Source organism: Macrotis lagotis, chromosome 1, assembly GCF_037893015.1.
Source record: "Macrotis lagotis isolate mMagLag1 chromosome 1, bilby.v1.9.chrom.fasta, whole genome shotgun sequence".
In the NCBI taxonomy this organism is placed as follows: Eukaryota; Metazoa; Chordata; class Mammalia; order Peramelemorphia; family Peramelidae; genus Macrotis; species Macrotis lagotis.
Window position 1 is genome coordinate 768451581 of NC_133658.1, and position 20521 is coordinate 768472101.

Consider the following 20521-nt stretch of genomic DNA (forward strand, 5'->3'; position numbering starts at 1 on the left):
TAAATCTAACTTATTTTCATGGTTTAAACTACTACTGTGCTGTTCAATCTGAAGTCAGTATATCTATCTCTTTCTTCTCTTTTGCACTTAACCCAAAACTTTTACTGCTTATAGGTCAGCTCCACTTGAGTCACCTGTCAGGCACTTCAAAATTTGTATGTCCCCAAATAAGATCATTACCCTTCCCCCCAAGTCTGATCTCTTCCATTATGCCATATCCATTTCTGTATATTGCTTTCCTATTGATACTTTACTGTTATGGACCTTTGTTTTTCTAATATTATTCACTTGGAGATCTAATAAGCTTCCAAGGATTCAGTTGTCATCAGTATTCCAATAACTTCCAAAAAACATATATCTAAGATTGGTCTCCTTTTTTAAACTCACATCTTGCATCTCCAATTCCGCATTAGATATTTTAAACTGAATGGTTCAGAGGTATCTGAAATTTAAGATGCCCCAAACTGAATTCATCTTTACTTATTAAATTTTCTTTCTTCTGAAACACAGTATTTCTGTCAAAGCTACAATCATCTTTCTACTTATCTGGGATCTTTCTAGTTATCTGGGCTGCCTCACCCTTCCCACAGATTCAATTATTTCTATATTTTATGATTTCAACTTCTATAATCTCTCAAATTTGTCTCCTCTTAATCCTAAATCCTCCACCTTATTTCAGGCTCTTATATCTCACTTGAATATTGAATAGTTTCCTGCTTGCTATTCCTATAATTTAAGACTCTCCCCTCTGCAATTCATCCATAACAGTTGCAAGTGACTGTTAAAGTACAAGTCATGTCACTTCGTTACTCAGTAATCAAGAGTGACTCCATAATTATCCTAGCATTAAATAGAAGCTTCTCACTTTAACTTTTAAATCGTTTCCCAACCTGGACCTCACTAAACTTTCCCAATTTTATTATATATAAATTATTTCTCTTCTTACTCTATAATCCTGCCAAACTGGTTCTTCACACATGATAGTCCACCATTTGCTTGAACCTTTCCATTGGCCAGTCTCTATGTGTAGAATATATTCCTATCTTACCTGTGCCTCTTAGCATCTCTAGTTGCTTTCAAAACTGCTAAAAATATGTTCTACATAAAGACATAAACATAAATATATACACACTTATATAGGTACATAGAAGCACATATTTAATACATGAATATGTATTTATCCTAGTACATAATATGATGTGTTTAAAGATTTTTCATAAGATACCCAGAGATGAGTCATAACTTGAATTATATTGTTTTTGTGCCAAACTATCAACTGATAACCTAGTAAGTAAAGAGGGAAAATAGCATTGAAAATCTAAGCTCTCCTTTGCTCAATATTGGTAGATTAGTAGAAAGGTTATTTATCCACGTACCATAACTTCTCTTCTACTTAAGCCAGTTTATTTATTTCTTAACATTCATTCATTCATTACTGACTAACTTATAAGCTTAAAGCAGTCTAGGTGATTTGTTTGTTTATATGATAGTAATTTGCATTAATAGAGGTCTTTAAGATTGGAAAAAAATGACACCTTAACAAATTTAATATCCAAATTGCCCTTTGAAGACAATAGTGTAGATATTATTATTCACATTTGACAGATCAGGACTGTGAGACCCAGCCTTGTGTAAAGTCAGATGATTAGTGACTGAGCCAAGCTTTACCTTCAGGCCATAATATCCTAGAAGGGAGGCAAGATGACACAGTGAAATAAACACTGACTTAGGAATCTGAGAACTTATATTGATTCCACTGATGATACTTGCTATTCATATTAACCTATTTGAGTCACCTGACTTACCTAGGTCTCAGTTTCCTCATCTAAAAATGAAGAGTTTTAGTTTGATAACATCTAATGTCTTTTCTTTTATAAATTCTTTGATCTTAATTGACATCTGCTCTGCCCTCATCAAGAATCTCTTCTAACACCTCCCGGACAACTGCCAAGCAGTCAACTATCCTCTGCCAGAAGACCTTAAGTCATGTAGAGAGCACTACTCTATTAGTTAAGCCACTCTACTTTTAGACAACTTTAGTTGTTAAGCAAATTTTTATGTTGAATTGAAATATGTTCCTCCATTATTTCCACCCGTGTTGAACAGGTAATATGGTCTTTAAAAACATTGTTTCATTGCCTTAATCAATAGATTAAAATTACAATAATATTAATATTAGCAATGATAATGAAGACTGTTTGCATTTCTATGATGCTTTAATATCACAAATTTCTTTGCTTATATTTTATATCCTTTGAGGTGACATGTAAAAGTATTATCAACCTTTGTTTCCAAACACAGAAACTGAGGCATAGAGAGGTAAAATAATTTCCTCAAGATCTTGTAAGAAGCAAGTATTAGAATCTGAATAATCTTCTATAGGGCAAGAAAAATTTGTTCAAAATAACAGTCATTTTGTTCAGTATTTTGTTGATTTACATTCTAATTATATATACCTATATATGTATATACATATACATACATATATATATATATATATGTATATAGTATATTCCAAACCTGTCGAAGTAGCTATGATTGAATCAGAAAGTTCTAGTAATGAATAGTCTCTTGGACCACAATGTATATAATCTGCCAATTCACTGAACACACTTCCTTACGAAAAAAGCTTACTGTGATTATAGGAAAATTTTGTTAGTTTTCCTTTATTAATTTTACAAATCAAACACATTGCTGAAAATGTTATTTCCCCATTGCTTTATATAGTGCACTCCATTACAAAGAAAAATGGACACAAGTAGTATCCAAAGGAGAAATGAAATTTTAATCTATTTTATCTATAATTTCAGAGAAGCATGGAGACTTCTCAGGATGTCAGGAGAATGATTAATGGAATACTAAAAGTCCAACACACAGCTGAAAGTCAGGCTACTGGTTCTATTAGCTAAAATGATGCAGATATGAGTCCAAGACAGATGTTCAGTAATCAATGGAGCCTTCATGAATTTATTAAAGAGTCATTCCAACATAATACACTTTGGAAAGCATTTTGTTCAAGATAGGAAAGTGTTTCTAATAGAGCATCCATGAGAGTGGGCATTGCTTGGAAACTTTCCTTGGCACAGACTCTAGTGGCTACAAATCTTTGGGGCTCCAAATTCAGTGCAACACAGTTTCTTTAGCTCTGCCCACTAGTACTGGTAATATTGTCCATGTTCCTTAATATATACTAATTATTATATTGAATATTAATTATTCTAATATTATTCTATTTTATTTTTTATTCTATTAAAATTTTTATTTTCTATTCAGATTATTCCTTCCCTCTCATTCCCCCTACTCTATCCTACTTTCTACCTCCTATTGAAAAATCAAGAAAAATAAAATTCTTTTTACAAGTATGCAGTCAAGCCTACTTTCATTGGCCCTGCTCAATCAAAAAAGAAAAAGTCTCAATCTGTACCCTGAATTCATCATCTATAACAGGAGATTATATCATGAGACCTCAGAAATTGTTGGTCATCACGATACAATTTTTTTTTCTTTATACTGTTGCTCTTAGTATATAAATTGTTCTGGTTCTACTCATCAATCTAAATCACTCCATACTAAATCATTCTCCTCATGTTTCTGTGACCATCCCCTTAAATAATTTTCATTGTTGTGGTTGGACATACTATGTATGTGATATTCTATCACATCCATAGAACAACTTGTTTTTCACCATGCCAGCTGATGGGCATTCAATCTCCAATACCACAAAAGAGACTACTATAAATATTTTTACAAATGGATCCTTTTCCTCTTTCTCTGATTTCTTTGGCATATACATCTAGTAGTGGTATCATTAGGCCAATAGGTTTGCATAGTTTGATAGTTTTGAGAGTATAGTTCCAATTTGCTTTGCAAATTGTTTGGATCAATTCACAACTGCTCCAATAGTGTATTGATGAAATTGTTTTTCCATGGCCTCTTCTGTATCTGTCATTTCCCTTTTGTGTCAAATTTGCCCATCTAATGGGTTTGAGGTGGAACCTCAGAATTTTGGTAATTTGTAGTTATCTAACTCTTAGTGATTTAGAAATTTTCATAACTTGAACTTCTTCCCCTGAAAACTACCTATTCATATCCTTTAACTTTTTTTTAATCAATTAGAGATATTGCAAAGCACAATCTCCTTCACCTCAATGTAATGACCTAATATGAGTCATCTATATATCTTGGACATTCTTGCTTCCTATCTATTCAAAAACTAGTTAAATTGCTTTTCTGACTGTGAATCCACTGAGATAAATGTCAAATGTTAAATCCAGCTGATTTACCACACTTACTTTGTATTGCTTTTTGCAATTACTGCTGATTTTTTTGAAAAGTAGGATAATATAAGACAGCTTTTTCAGTAGATCTATAAAATGCTAAGAAAATAGAATAAAATATTTAGGCAAAGATAATAATAAAATATGCCTAAATAGGAAGTAGTCATTCTGTCTGCATTCTCCCAAAACAACTTGGAATATACCCTTACCTAATAACTTTATCCCCAGACTACAGAACATATTTCATTGCAAAAATAATTTCCATATAACAGTTTCCTTTTCACAGACATACTTAAAATGAGGCATACTTTCTTAATCTGAACTTCTTTGTGTATGAGCAGTTTTATGAATAGTAATCTATAATGATAAAATATAGTTTTTCCCAAGCGCTACATTATAGCCCTAACAAGTTGAACATGATAATATACATTTCCAGGATTTGGAAATGGTTCACTTTTCAGTAATTGTCCAGCAGATGGTTGTTGTGAAGAATTACTCTTCATTAATAGCGTATGTACTTGTATTGGGCATCTTTGGCTAAATGATTCTGGGATCTGACCATTGCTTAAGCCTACTAAAACTTCTGCTTTTCATTTCTGTTCCAAATAGCTGAAGAATAACACCCAAACTATATTTGTCTACTTGGTGTCATATTCATATCCTTGCAGTTGTTCTGGTGAAGCATACAGAATAGTACCGACTCCTGAAGATGTGCCAGTCTTTTTTCATTTCTATTGGTCCATTTTGCATCTTTCTGAATGATGACTCCATTCTGACATGATGGTCAGGGCCTTTAAGAAATATATTTCTGGTCTTGGGATTGCTGGGTTTTCATGTTATATATATATATATATATATATATATATATATATGTATATATATATATATATATATATATACTTTTCAATAATTCTTGAAAAAAAATTGTTGCAGCTGTGCTCATAAGGACAGAAGGGTTCATCTACCAATGATCTTTTACTTTTATTTTGATCAGTAACCCAGTCCCAAAGAAAGATTTCACAAAGCTGCATCTGGATAATGGGGAATCATATGACATTACACCTGCGTTTGCCCAAGAAAAGCTAAGTTTTCTTTTGAAGATTCTTTACTGTGTGTAAAATTTTCCTCTAGATACTAATTATTCTCTTGCAGATAACACTTAACAAGTGACCTAGTAGATATATTAATTTAGCAATTTTTTATATTGCATATTCCTTGGCATTTCTTGTGATAAGACCAATATAGTTCACTAACTTGTTATTCTGATTGTCAACCCAAGTTTTTGTAAAGGTTTTCCTTTTTCTGAGTCCAAATCAGTAAAAAAAATAATGAATGAATCACCAATTTCATAGCAATGACATGACATTGATCTCTGTTCTCTGATTCTCTCCAACAGGAGTGATGGCAACTTGAGAAGGCTCTTATGCCTGGGCTGAATGAACATGTTCTATCCAAACTGTAAGCCTACAATGTCAGGATGTTGCAGACCTGTCAGCACCTTACAGTACCTTTATTTACTAAGTGACTTTCTAAATCAGGGTTTTTAAAATTGAATAAAATTACTTAATTTGTTCTTGACCTTGTATCCCATGTTGGCTCTTTCCTAGAACAGCGAGTTCCCCAAAATCATTTAGATTTTGAGAAGTTTGTACTTCAAAGACCTCCTTGAGGGTATTTCTCATGCTGAGCCTCAAGAACGTCCTCATTAATTCGATACTAGCTTCCTTGTGATGCAGCCTCAAAGAACTAAGTGGAAATCAGTCCCTTTTGGTAAAAAAGTCTGACCAAGTAAGGTTCAAAAGTCCTGAACAATGGGGGGGTCTGGTTGAGCACATGTTTCAAGTGCTCTGACAAAGAAACAATCCATAGTTGGTTTGTGACTGCAGAGAGCAAAGTTGAGTGCGGCTGGAGTCTGCAGGTGCATCAAAGCTGAAGGAACAGAATATTTGACCAGATCTGGGGAAACCTATGGCGGGTGGTGGTGGCAAGCTGGGGGCTCCTGCGGCCTTCACTTCATATTCCTGACATCCAGAGTCACCACCAGCATCGCCCATTACACAGCAGCAACCTCCCCATCCAAAGGTTCCGCTGGGGGGGATCCTCCATCCGAGCTGCAGCAGCAGCTCTGCGGGGACCACTAGCCTCTCCAAGGAGTCACCACTTGACCCCGGAAGTGACTACCCAGGACCGGAAGTCGACTCCATGCAGAAGAGAGGTTGGCTTCCTTGGGCGGAAGTGACGCCACCTTGCGCCCACTTCGGGGATGAGGAAGAATCGTGGAAGCCACAGCTCTTGCCTGTGAGTGTGGGAAGTTGCCTGCTGGCCTCTAGATTCTGAATGATCTCTTATCTCTTCCTCAACCCTGTTCCCTCAAAAAAACAAAAAGCAATTATGAAGGTGTTAACTCTGGAAGTCTCCTCCATCCTTATAATCCTATTCCCCCCATCTCCACGTTTCCTACACGCTCTTGAAATGGAGCCACTTTGGGCCATGGAGAATGGTGGGAATATTAGTTATTTTAGAAAAGAAAAAGGCAGAAAGAATGCCTCTCCAAATCCTATATGTTCTGAGGATGGAAGGACCAAATGAAGGAAACTGCCTTGAGGATCTCCTAAAGTTGGAGTAGAGGAGAGATCTCCTTATAGTAGTCAATGTCAACACTGAGACTTCAATTATTCCAATTATGTCAGCGAATAAAAAAGCTTATGAAGCTAAAGCTCCCAGATAATACAACATAAGGATGTATATTGTCCAAATCCAAGTTTGTATTGGTCTGATCAGCAACAGGCGGACACACTATAACTTGCCTCTAATGGTGTTGGTTTTTTATTGTTCTCCTTTGAAAACAGAACAAGAATCAGTTAATCAACCAACTTATTCTGCATGTAATTGCCAGATTTCCCTTGTTTATTTCTAAATTTTTATATATATATATATATACATATATATATTTGTGTATATATCTATATCTATATCTATATATCTATATCTATATATCTATATCTATATATCTATATCTATATCTATATCTATATCTATATCTATATCTATCTATCTATCTATCTATCTATCTATCTATCTATCTATATATATATATATATATATATATGTATGTATACTACTCCTTTACCTAAAATTCTTCAAAAATTCCCAAAGTGGAAAGCTGAGAAGACAAGTGACTTACTTAGAGTCATGAAGCCAAAATCAGAGGCAGGTCTTGAACTTGAGATTTTCTGACTTTGAAGGCTCCCCTAAGAAACACTACCTAATATGATCATAAAGTAATAATTAGGTAATTATGACCTTTGATTTCACTCTTTCCAAGATAAGTCATGCCAAATAGACAAAGGACTCTCTAGGGTGAGTGACAATAACAACAATAGCAACAGCAACAACAATAATAACTAATTTATCTAAAGGTTGGGAAACCTTTTGCAGGTAGTCATCCTGTGTAGGATTGTCTTGAAGTCATGTCATACTAGTTTTGATGATCCTGATTGTGAAGTTTTCAGTGAGAATCTTTACCCCTTTGAAATTGGCAAACACTTCAAACATCAGCAAAAAACATTGTTTTGTTGATTGCTTAGACTTACAAAAGTGATGCAGATTAAACTTAACAGTATGTCATGTATTTTAGTTGTTAAACATTTATCAGCAGGCAGTCACTGTCTATGAGGTAAGTTAAATGAGTTTCTTTATCCCTCTTTTACTGTCAAGGAAGGTGATATTAAAATAACTGGCTGAACATCATCAGCTTTCTAAAGGCTAAAATTGGGATGAAATATGTTTTTCTACTAGGTTATACTGACTTTCTCCAGAGGTAGCCTAAATTAGTGCTTAGATTGACTACTGAGATTCAAAGTCAAAAATGCTAGTACTGAGGTAGAATTTTTGTTGAAATGGGACAGGGTTAGGCAGGTAAAGCAAACTTGGTTGGTTATAAGTCTTGGTAATGAGAGAGAGAGAGAGAGAGAGAGAGAGAGAGAGAGAGAGAGAGAGAGAGAGAGAGAGAGAGAGATCAGGATTTTTCTGAATCAAAAGTAACATGAAATCAATTCTCATCTTTGTTATGTCTCTACCAGAGTATATTGGAAGAAACATTGTCACTTATGAGTTAGAAGTCTTGAGGATCCTGTTTGGATCCTATATTACAGGTTATATTTGTGTAAATAGAGGCTCTGAAATGACTTGCCTGGAGACAACATGTCCAAAACAAGATTCACTAGCTTTCCTCCAAAATCCAGCCTTCTTCCCAACTTCCTTTTACTCTAAAGTATAGCACTGTCTTTTCTAATTACTCAGTTTCACTACCTTGCTATCATTTTCTCCTCATTACTCTCTCTCTCTCTCTCTCTCACATCATGTATTCTATCATTTGTTCAATCCTGCTACCTCTATCTTAGCAATATTTCTCACAGATGTCTATTTCTCTCTGTTCTCACAGTCTCCACTTTAGATCAGGTCCTCATTAGCTTTTGTCTAGACAATACTAATAGTTTTCTATTTTATCTTCTTTTTCCTGTTTCAGTCCATCTTTCACAACCTACCAAAGTAGTTTCCCTAAAGCATAAGTTATACCATGTCAATCCCCTCTTCAATAAACACCAGTTCCCTATTGCTTCTGGGATAAACTGTCTTCAGTATTTAAATTTCTTCAAAATCTGGTCATTTCCTATTCAAGATAACCATTTAAAGTTGCATTTTTCCATACACCTGGTGGAGCAGTGGATAGAATGCTGAACTCAGAGTTAGAAAGACTTGAGTTCAAATCTGGATTTAGCTGCATGATATGTGACCTTGGGCAAACCATTTAGATTCTCTGGCTAAGTTTCCTAAAGTATAAAAAATAGCAAATACCCTGCATAGTTGTTGTGAAGATCCAATGAGATAATATTTACAAAGCACTTAGTACAATCTTTGCCACAAATCACATTTAAAACTGTTTATTCTCTCCCTCACCCTCCCATTCAAATAGGCATTAATCTGGTGTTCTTTTCATAATGTTTTTCTAATAATCTTAACTCATGATCCTTGTTCTTTCCTCAAAAGCCAAGGAAAGTAGATCTAAGTTGTCTTGTATATAACATCCCTTCAAATACTTGAAAATAGTTATCATGCTATCCATACCGATTTCTTCTTCTATTCTGGCTAAATAGCCAAAAATAGATTTTCATATGGCATGCTATTAAGTTCCCACACTACCTAGTCATATCACACCCAAAATACTACAGTTTGCCAGTGTCCTCTCCAAAAATAGTCTTGAACAAATAAATATAATATCCTGAGTGTAACTTGGCCAGCTCAGAGTTCAGTGGTCTTCAACTTTTTGGAAATTATACTTTTTTCTCAGTGGACTGTTTAATTTTTTTCTTGACTTTGGGGTGAAGGCTAGGGGAAAGAACTGCCAAGAATGCACTAACGTGTTTTTTTTCCTGAATTTCTTTATCAACTACCTTATGTGTCTGTGAAAACAGTGTTTATTATCCTGGAGTTTGAAACCCATGAAAATGTATGTCTCCAGTCATCTCAGACATCAGAGAGAATTCAAAAATCTTTTGCTTTAAACAAAGACCAATTTCAGTGGCAATCATATAAGTTGGTATTTACAAGAATTAATATTAAAATTGCTCTGTGAGTTACATGGTGAGCTCAGCAAGGACACTCTGAAGTCTTGGTCAAGAACTTGTTGTTTATTTGAAGGTTGCACAGACCCTTTTCAAAAATACTAGATGAGTGAAAAAATTTAGAAAGTGAAATTATATACTCCATTTATGAAAAGTGACAATAAAATAGCTTGTATTTTTGTCTTTTGAGAGGAAAAGGAATAAAATACCCCTTTTTTTTCAAATTCTTCATGTGAAGGAGTCAGAGAGGGCTAAAAGTGTGAGGAATTAATTAATGAGTCTCTTTTGAGGACTCCTCTGGTGTCCATCTTCACCCAATTCTTATCTGTGACTCCAAGAAAATATAGCATGCTCAGTGGCTACACACCTGAAAAACCATGTTGTCTGGTTAAATGAGATTGAGAGTAACTGGCCAGCCTCAACCCCATTGGTGAGTTAGAGTGATATATACCCCAAGCAGATGAAGACTTTCCTTGATAGAATGGTCAGAGGAGAACAATTTGTTCCGATGGTCATGAAAGTGATGGAAGGAGATGCTTAGTGCTTATAGCTTGATCAGAGAGAAAAATCCCCGAGGTAATCCATCACATCCTGGGCTATTGCCTATCATTTTTCATTTTTTCTGTCCTTTTTAATTAATGTTTTATTTGTTTTCCAATTATATTCAATAGAAACTTCTACCATCATTTTTGTAAGGTTTTGAATTTTATAATCTTTCCTCCATCCTCCCTTCTCCCCCCCCACCCAAGAAGGCAGTCTGTTAATCTTTACATTTTTTCTATGCTATACATTGATCAAAATTGAATGTGTTGGGAGAGAAAGCATATCCTTGAGGCAAAAATGAAATATTAGAGATAGAAAAATTATGTAGTACATAAAGACACTTTTTTATTAAAAAATGAAAATAATAGACTTTGGTCTTTGTTTAAACTCCACATTCTTTCTCTGGGAACAAATGGTATTCTCCATTGCAGGTGCTCTAAAATTGTCCCTGATTATTGCATTGATGGAATGAGCAAACCCAATAAGATTGATCATCTCTCCCATGTTGCCCTTAGGGTGTACAATGTTCTTCTGGTTCTGTTCATCTCCTTCATCATCAGTTCATGCAAGTCTTTCCAGCCTTCTCTAAATTGTCATCCCTCTTGGTTTCTAATAGAACATTAGTGTTCCAAAACATACACATACTACAATTTGTTCAGCCAATTGCCAATTGATGGGCATTCACTTGATTTCTAATTCATTGCTACCACAAACAGAGCTGCTATGAATGTTTTTGTAAAAGTGATATTTTTTACCCCTTTTCATGATTTCTTCAGGGTATAGTCTAGTAGTGGTATTGCTGTATCAAAGGGTATGCCCATTTTTATTGCCTTTTGGTCATAATTTCAAATTGCTCTCCAGAAAGGATGGATGAGTTCACAACTCCACCAACAATGTATTAGTGTTCTTGATTTCCTACATCATTTCCAACATTGAATCTTGTCCTTTCTGGTTATAATGACCAATCTGATAGGTGTTAGATGATACCTCAGAGCTGCTTGAATTTCATTTCTCTAATCAGTAATGATTTAGAGCAATTTTTCATTTGACTATGGATCACTTTGATTTCCTCATCTATAAATTGCATTTCCATATTCTTTAACCATTTGTCAATTTTAGAAATGACTTTTTTTATAAATTTGACTCAGTTCTCTATATATTTATAAATGAGTCCTTTGTCAGAAATACTAGTTGTAAACATTGTTTCACAATTTACTACATTTTTTTTTGCTCTTGGTTTTGTTTGTGCAAATGCTTTTTAATTTAATGTGATAAAAAATTATGTAATTCATTTTTAATGATATTGTCCATCTCTTCCTTGGTCATAAACCACTTTCCTTTCCATAATCTGACAAGCAAACTATTCCTTGATCTCCTAGTTTGCTTATAATATTGTTTTTTATGTTTAAATCCTGTACCCATTTTGACCTTATCTTGGTATAAGGTATGAGATGTTGGTCTAATCCAAATTTCTCCCATGCTAATTTCTAATTTTCCCCACAGTTTTTATTGAAGAGAGAGTTCTTATCCCAGAAGCTGGACTCTTTATCAAACAGCAAGTTACTATAATAGTTTACTGCTGTCTCTTTTGCACCTAATCGATGCCACTGAACCACCACTCTCTTTCTTAGGCAATACCAGATAATTTTGCTGACTGATGTTTTATAGTACAATTTTAGATCTGGCAAGGCTAAGCCACCTTCTCCTGCACTTTTTTACTTTTCTTTTACTTCTTTTATTTAAGGAAAAAAATCTTTATTTGGAAATTAAGGAACTAAGTTAATAATATCAAATAAAGTACAAAACCTTGATATGATCAAGCTTATTTCATTGTGCAGGTAAGTACCCCTGCATTTAACTCTTTTATTGTTCACTTTTTAAGAAAGATTTTATTTATTTGGGGTTTTACATTCCCCCCCCCTACAATCTTGCTTCCCTCCTCCACCCCAGAATGCAGTCTTATAGTCTTTACATTGCTTCCAAGGTATACATTGATCTAAGTTGAATGTGAGGAGAGAGAAATCATATCCTTATGGAAGAAAAAAAGTATAAGAGATAGCAAAATTACATAATAAGATAACAGTTTTTTTTCTAAATTAAAGATCTTTGGTCTTTGTTCAAATCCCACAATTCTTTCTCTGGGTACAAATGGTATTCTCTCTTTTTTTTAGGTTCTTTTTTTTTGCAAGGCAATAAGGTAAAGTGGCTTACCCAAAACTACACAGCTAGGTAATTATTAAGCATCTGAGGGTGGATTTGAACTCAGGTACTCCTGACTCCAGTGCTGGTATCCTATCCATTGTGCCATGCAGCTGCCCCTAGATGGTATTCTCCATTGCAGATAGCCCCAAATTGTCCCTGATTGTTGCACTAACAGAATGAACAAGTCCATCAAGGTTGATCATCACCCCCATCCTTCTGTACTTTTTTCATTAACTCCCTGGATATTTTTGACTTTTTGTTTGTCAATATGAATTTATTTACAATTTTTTTGTAGCCCTAGCTTCTAGCTGATTTTTGGAAGTAAGGTACTAAATAATTAGTTTAATTTTGGTAAACTGTCATTTTTATTATATTTGCTCAGCCTATCCATGAGCAATTGATATTTTCCCAGTTATTTAAATCTGATTTTATCTCCATGAGATAAATAAATAAATAAATAAATCCAAACAAACAAACAAATCAATAAATATATCCAAATCTTGATTTTATTAATTAGCTCAATTTTTTGCTTTCAATTTTATTACTTTCTCTTTTAATTTTTAGAATTTCTAACTTGGCATTTAATTGGGGGGTTTGATTTGTCCTTTCTCTAAGCAGTTGTTTTCATACAGTTTATGAGTCTTCCTTGGCAGGTAGACTCCCAAGTATTTTATATTGTCTGAAATTTCTTTAAATAGAATTTCTCTTTCTAGTTCTTACTGCTATATCTTGCTGTTAATATATAAAAATGTTGAGGATTTATTTTATACCCTGTGACTTGGTTAAAGTTGCTAAATGTTCCCAGTAATCTTTTAGATGTTTTTTTGGGATTCTTTAGTTATACCATCAAGTCATCTTTAAAGATTGAGAGTTTTGTCTCTTCCTTCCCAATTCTAATTCCTTCAATTTCTTTTTCTTCTCTTATTGCTGAAGCTAACATTTCTAATACAATATTGCATAGTAGTGGTGATAATGGGCACCCTTGTTTCACCCCTGATCTTATTGGGAATGCCTTTAGCTTATCCACATTGCATATAATGCTTGTTGGTGGTTTCAGATTGACACTGCTAATCATTGTGAGTAACAATCCATTTAGTCCTAGCTCTCTAGTCCTTTTTTAATAGGAATAGGTTTATCAAAGACTTTTTCAGCATCTACTGAGTTAATCATATGATTTCTGTTAGGTTTGTTATTGATATAGAGAATTATACTAACATTATTCTTAATATTGAACTAACCCTGCATTCCTTGGTTAAATCCTGCTTAGTCATATTGTATTATCATAATTGCTGTAATTGCTTTGCTAAGATTTAATTTAAGATTTTTCCATCCATATTCATTAGGGAAATTGGTCTGTAATTTTCTTTATCTGTCTTGACCATTCCGGCTTTAGGTATCAGCACCATAACCATGTTATAGAAGTAGTTAGGCAGAGTTCTGTATTCACTTATTTTTTTCAAAGAGTTTATATAGAATTGTAACCAATTGTTCCTTAAATGTTTGATAGAATTCACTTGTGAATCCTTTTGGTTCTGGAGGTTTTTTCTTAGGGAGTTCAATAATAGCTTGCTAAATTTCCTTTTTTTTTTTGAGTTAGGGTAATTTAGGTATTTAATTTCCTCTGTAGTTAACCTGTGTGACATATTTTCATAAATATTCATCCATTTCACTTAGATTATCAAATTTAGTGGCATACAGTTGGGCAAAATAATTCTGAATCATTACTTTAATTTACTCCTCATTGGTGGTAAGTTCACCTTTTTCATTTATGATACTATCAATTTGGTTTTCTGCTTTCTTTTTTTTAAATCAAATTAACCAGAGCTTTATCAATTTTATTGTTTTTTAATAAATCCAAATCTTGATTTTATTAATTAGTTCAGTTTTTTGCTTTCAATTTTATTAATTTCTCTTTTAATTTTTAGAATTTTTATTGGGCATTTAATTGGGGGGTTTTGATTTGTTCTTTCTCTAATTTTCTTTTTAATTGCATTCTTAGTTCATTGATTTCCTCTTTCTCTATTTTATTCATGTAAGCAATTAAAGATATCATATATCCCCTAATCTTTGCCTTGGTTGTATACCATTAGTTTTGATATGTTGTCTTGTTGTTGTCCTTGTCAACAATGAAAACATTAATTCTATAATTTGTTGTTTGATCCACTCATTCTTTAAATTGAAGTTATTTAGTTTCAAATTAATTTTAGGTTCATCTCTCCATGGGCCTTTATTGCACGTGATTTTTAATGCATTATGATCTGAGAAGGAAGTATTCACTATTTCTGCCTTTTTTGCATTTGTCTATAAGGTTTTATGTACTAAGGTAATGGTCAATTTTTGTGTAAGAGACAAGAGTTTCAGAAAAAAAGTATATTCCTTCTATCCCCATTTATTTTCCTTCAAAGGTCTATCATGTCTATGTTTTCAAACATTCTATTTACCTCCTTAACTTCCTTCTTCTTTATTTTATGGTTTGATTTATCTTAATCTGAGAGAGGGAGGTTTACATATCCCATCAGATCTATGATTTGCTGTAGCTCATTCAACTTCTCATCTAAGAATTTATGCTGAAAAAAATAGCATGTTAAAAACCAGCTTAGGCCAAATGGATAAAACAGTTGAAAAAGTTATTGAGGAGAAGAATGCTTTAAAAAGCAGAATTGGCTAGATGGAAAGAGAGATAAGAAAGCTCTCTGAAGAAAACAAATCCTTCAGATCTAGAATTGAGCTGAAGGAAGCTGCTGACATAACAAGAAGTCAGGACACAATACTTCAACACTAAAAGAATGAAAAATTAGAAGAAAATGTGAAACATCTCATTGAAAAAAGACTGATCTGGAAAACAGGTTCAGGAAAGATAATTTTAAAATTATTGCAGTGCTTGAAATTCATGATCAGGAAAAGAGTCTTGGCATCATTTTTAAAGAATTCCTACAGGAAAATTGCCCAAATATTCTAGAAGCAGAGGGCAAAATAGAAATTAAGAGAATCCACTGATATCCCCTGGAAAGAGATCCAAAAAAGCAACCCCCAGGAGTGTTATAGCCAAGTTCCAGAACTCACAAGTCAAAGAAAAAATATTACAAGCAGCCAGAAGGACACAATTCAAATATCGCGGAGCTGTAATCAGGATCACTCGGGATTTAGCAGCAACTACATTAAAGGCTTGTAGAGATTGGAATATAATATTCCAGAAAACAAAAGAGCTCAGAATGCAACGGAGAATCAACTACCCAGCAAAACTGTATATCCTCTTCCAGGGAAAAAGATGGACTTTCAATGAACCAGGGGAATTTCACAAGTTCCTGTTGGAATGGCCAGAGGTGAACAGAAAGTTTGAACTTCACATTCAGGACTCAGGTGAAGCATAGAGAGCAGAGGAGAAGGGTAAAATATGAGGGACTTAATGATGAAGAACTACATGTATTTTGGCATAGAAAAATGATACTGATAGTACTCATAGGAAACTTCTCATTTAATAGAGCAGGTAGAAGGAGCTTTTCTGGATGAAGCACAGGAGAGAGCGGAGTTAGAAGATATATTGTAAAAATGGAGCCAATGGCTAAAAGGGAAATGTAATGGGAGTAAGAGAAAGGAGAGGTAGAACAGGCTAACATCTTTCATATAATAAGATTTTTTTTTGTTTTTTACAATGAGCTATTGCAATGATATGGAAGGGGGGAAGGTGAGGGGGAATGAGGGAACCTTTGCTCTCATCAGAGGTGGCTAGGAGACGAAACAGAATATATCCTCAATGGGGTATAGACATCTAGAATAAGAAGGAAAGAAGAGGGATATGGAATGGGGGGATGTGAGTGCTGGAGGAGAGGTTGGACCATGGGAGAGAATGGTCAGATATAACACATTTTCTTTTTTACTTCTTGCAAGGGGCTGGGATTGAATGGCCTGTCTGGGACCACAGGGCTGGGTGATTGCTGGGCCTTAGGGGTGGTACATGGGTTTGGGCCCTCTTGGCTAGGGATTAGTCTGCTGTGCTACTCAGCTAGCCTACAGCACATTTATTAAGAGGGACAGAGTGAAAGGAGAGAGAAAATATAGTGTATGGTAGTGGGAAAGTATGAATGGAGGGAGTTGCAATCAACAGTGGCAACAGTGCAAAATTAGGGAAGTAGCTTTTATCATGGACTTATCCTAAACAATGTGATCCACCCATGACAGAACTGGTGGTGTTGGAACACAGACTGAAGCATATTTTTTATTATTATTATTTTTTGGGGGGTGGTGCCGGGCCAATGGGGTTGGGCAGCTTGCTCAGGGGCACTCACCTGGGATATTGTTAGGTGTCTGATGTTGGATTTGGACCTGAGTGATCCTGACTCCAGAGCTGGTGCTCTGTCCACTGTGCAACCTGGCCACCCCTACTATTATTATTACTATTGTTATCATTTTATTTTATTTTATTTTTGGCTTTTCCAGGGCAGTGGGGTTGGGCTGGCTTGCCCAGTGTCACACAGCTGTGTGATTGTTGGTTGTCTGGGGCCGGATTTGGGCTCAAGTGCTCCTGACTCCAGGGCTGGTACTCCATCCAATGTGCCACTTAGCTGCCCATATTTTTATTATTATTATTATTATTTTTTCCTCTTTCCTGTACTTTATTGCACATGAGGGTCTATATATTTTTTTGGGGGGAAGTATTATATTTGCTCTTAAACAAGTATATTTTAATAATGCATAAAAAGTTTGTGCAAAAATAAAATAAATATAAAAAACAAAGTTATAATTATTAACTCTTTATTGTCTTCCATGTTATCTTCCATCTATTTGTATTTCCACCCGTTTTTTTTCACTTTATCCATATTCCCCAGTATTTTAGTTCTAAACCTTCAGCGTGTTTACCCCCTTATATCCACCCTCCTTTATCCACTCTCCCCTCTCTTTCCCCTTTCTCTTTGTCCCTTCTTCCTTCCCTTCCTTCTGTTAGTTCCCCTTTTCCTCCCCTCCCCCCTTTCCCCTTTTAATATTTCAAAGGTTAATAAGTTTCTTAACTGAGTGAATGTGTATGCTAATCCTTCTTTGAGCCAAATCTGTTTACAGAAAGATTCAGGCAATTTTCACCTCCTCTCTTCTCCCCTCTATTGCTATAGGTCCTTTGTACCTCTTCATGTAATGTGATTTATCCCATTCAATCTCCTCCATCCTTCTGTTTCTCCACTTTTTTAAGGAGAGTTTTAAAAAATCATTTTGGGTCTCAGACAAGTAATGAATGTCCATTACTTCTGGCTAAGTTTATTTTCTCTAATAGAGTTACAGTTCTCAAGAGTTTTGAGAATCTTTCTCCCAGATGGGGACATGGCCAGCTTCATCTTATTGGAAAGCAATTTTTTTTCTTTCCCCTTTTTTACCTTTTCATGTGACACTTGAGTCTACTATTTGAAGTCCAAATTTTCTATTTAGCTCTGGTCTTTTCATCAGGAAAAGTTAGAAGTCTTCTATTTCATTAAATGTCCAATTTTCCTCTGGAAGAGAAAACTCAGTTTTGCAGGTCATTGAATTCTTGGCTGCATTCCAATCTCCCTTGCTCTTCAGAAAATTATATTCCAGACCCTTCTATCCCTTAATGTTGATGTAGCCAGTTCCTGAGTAATCCTTCCTGTGGTTCCTTGGAATCTTAATTGTTTCTTTCTGTCTGCTTGCAGTATTTTCTTTTATCTGATAGTTCTGAAATTTGGTCACAATATTCCTTAGTGTTTTCATTCCCTTTCAGGAGGGAATTGATGAATTCTTTCAATAATTTTTTACCCTCTGGTTCTATGCTATCAGGGTAATTTTCCTTCAAAAGATCTTGAAATATTGATTCAGGATTTTTTATCCTCAATATGTTCAGGAAACTCAATGATTCTTAATGATTAATGATCTATTCTCTAGGTCAGTAGTATTGTCAATGAAGTATATTATGTTTTCTTCCATTTTTTTCAACTTTTGGATTTTGTTTAACTTCTCATGAAGTCATTAGTTTCCACAGATGCCAATTTTTTTTACAGAAGAATTTTCTTCATTTACCTTTTGCAACTACTTCTCCCATTGGTCAATTCTATTGTGGTTTTGAGAAAATTAACTTCCTATGAGATGTTAATTTTCTCTTGTTAGGTGTTAATTTTCTCTTGGCTTTCTTTTCCCAGTTTTTCCAATTGATTTTTAAACTCCTTCCTGATTGCTTCTAGGAAGTTTTTCTGATCTTGAGACAACTTCATATCCAGCTCAAAATTCCTTGCTCTCTCTTACTTAGGGTCTTTGTCTTCAAGTCTTCAAGGTAGTTTTCCATGCCCCCCCCTTCCCTTAACCTTTAGTTATTTCCTTAGAATCTTGTGTTGGGGGGAGGTGCTGGTTTTCAGATATTTGGTTTTCAAAACCCTAGAGGCTTTACAGACTGGGTTTAGTAATTCCAAGTGGGCTGGCCACTAAGGGGTGCTAGTTGCTTTCTCTGGAGTGTCTGTAGCCTTGATTTGTTGCCCACTCCCTAGACCTGGGGGAGGATTGGGGAGAACAGCAAGGACTGTATTATCCAAGAACAAAGTGGGCTGGGCCCTCAGGCTAGGTAGGCTTATTATTCACTCTGTACTGAGAGAGATCTGATGCCCACACCTGAAACTGGGGGTGGGGGTGGGGGGTGGGAAGGTTTTTACTGTTTTTGTTCTGGGAAGAGTCCCTCTCTCACACAGGGATGGGGTGTTGGCTCAACTGGAAACACAGGGACTTCACTGACAATACTGGGCCAGCGGGCCTGGTTTTCCGGGCTGGCAGAGGTGACCACATTGATGTCTAGTCGCACTGGAACTCTCCTGCCTGCTGTGCTGGCACTCTTCCTCCAACCTCACTGGAGCTCTCCTGTTTGATTACAAAGCCAAAAGCTTCCGTGGGTGTTCTGAGGTTAGTCTGGATTTCATCCCACTGCCCCTGTTCTGGCTCTCTGTTTTCTGTCCCCAGCTCAAAAAAGGTCCCATGAGACAGACCTTGTTGGTAGATGTTCTTCTCCTTTGTTCTTCTATGGATTTTGTAGATTTGAATTCTATTAAGAGGCTCATTTCATATTAGCTCTGAGAGAAAGTCAGGAGACCTTAGCACAGTGCTTGACTTCTCTCTACCATCTTACTCAGTCTTGCCAATCATTTTGACTTAGGTTTTGTCACTGGACTTTGATGACTATACTAAAGTAATAACTTTATATATTTCTATCTCACTTAAATTCATTTGTAAGTCAAGGCAACTACCCTGTGATATTATCAGTGCTCTTCAAAAATGGAGTATGGACAACAACAGCAGGAGCCTTTAACATCTATGTTGACTTTTCTTATGATAGGAAAATACATATAGCCTTAAGTTGCCTTATGTATTCTTTTCTTCTCCTTTCTAGAAATGAATTCCTTATTCTTGGACATTCTTGGACCATAGTCAAATTATAATCTTGCACAAACCTATTTGTGTGTTGAAGGAGAGGAAAGAGGTATCTGAGACAACATGATGTAATAAGCAGAATATAGATATAGGCTTGGTTTCAATCCAAGTTTGAGGTTTCAGCTTCCTGAATTCATTGATTTTAGTTAGATTATGTGACTTCTCTGGGCCTCAGTTACATCATTTTAATTTTTATATTTTCATTTGTTTATTTGTTTATTTTGAATTCCACAACCTTTCCCCCAATCTTGCTCCCCCCACAGAAGGCAGTCCTAGTCTTTACATAGTTACCACAGTATACATTGATCCCAGTTGAATGTGATGAGACAGAAATTATATTCTAAAGGTTAATAGTGTTTGGTCTCTGTTCAAACTCTATGTTTCTTTATACATTGGTAAAATATTCTTGTTTAAGAGCAAATATAATACTTCTCACTCACAAAAAATACAAAACCTCATGAG

General features: G+C 35.1%; 1 pseudogene; it reads right to left on the bottom strand.

Annotated features, from left to right (window-relative positions):
- LOC141506819 (eukaryotic translation initiation factor 2-alpha kinase 1-like) overlaps window positions 1-6402 on the bottom strand; it is a 91751-nt pseudogene extending 85349 nt beyond the window's left edge.
- Between the last annotated feature and the right edge of the window lie 14119 nt (window positions 6403-20521).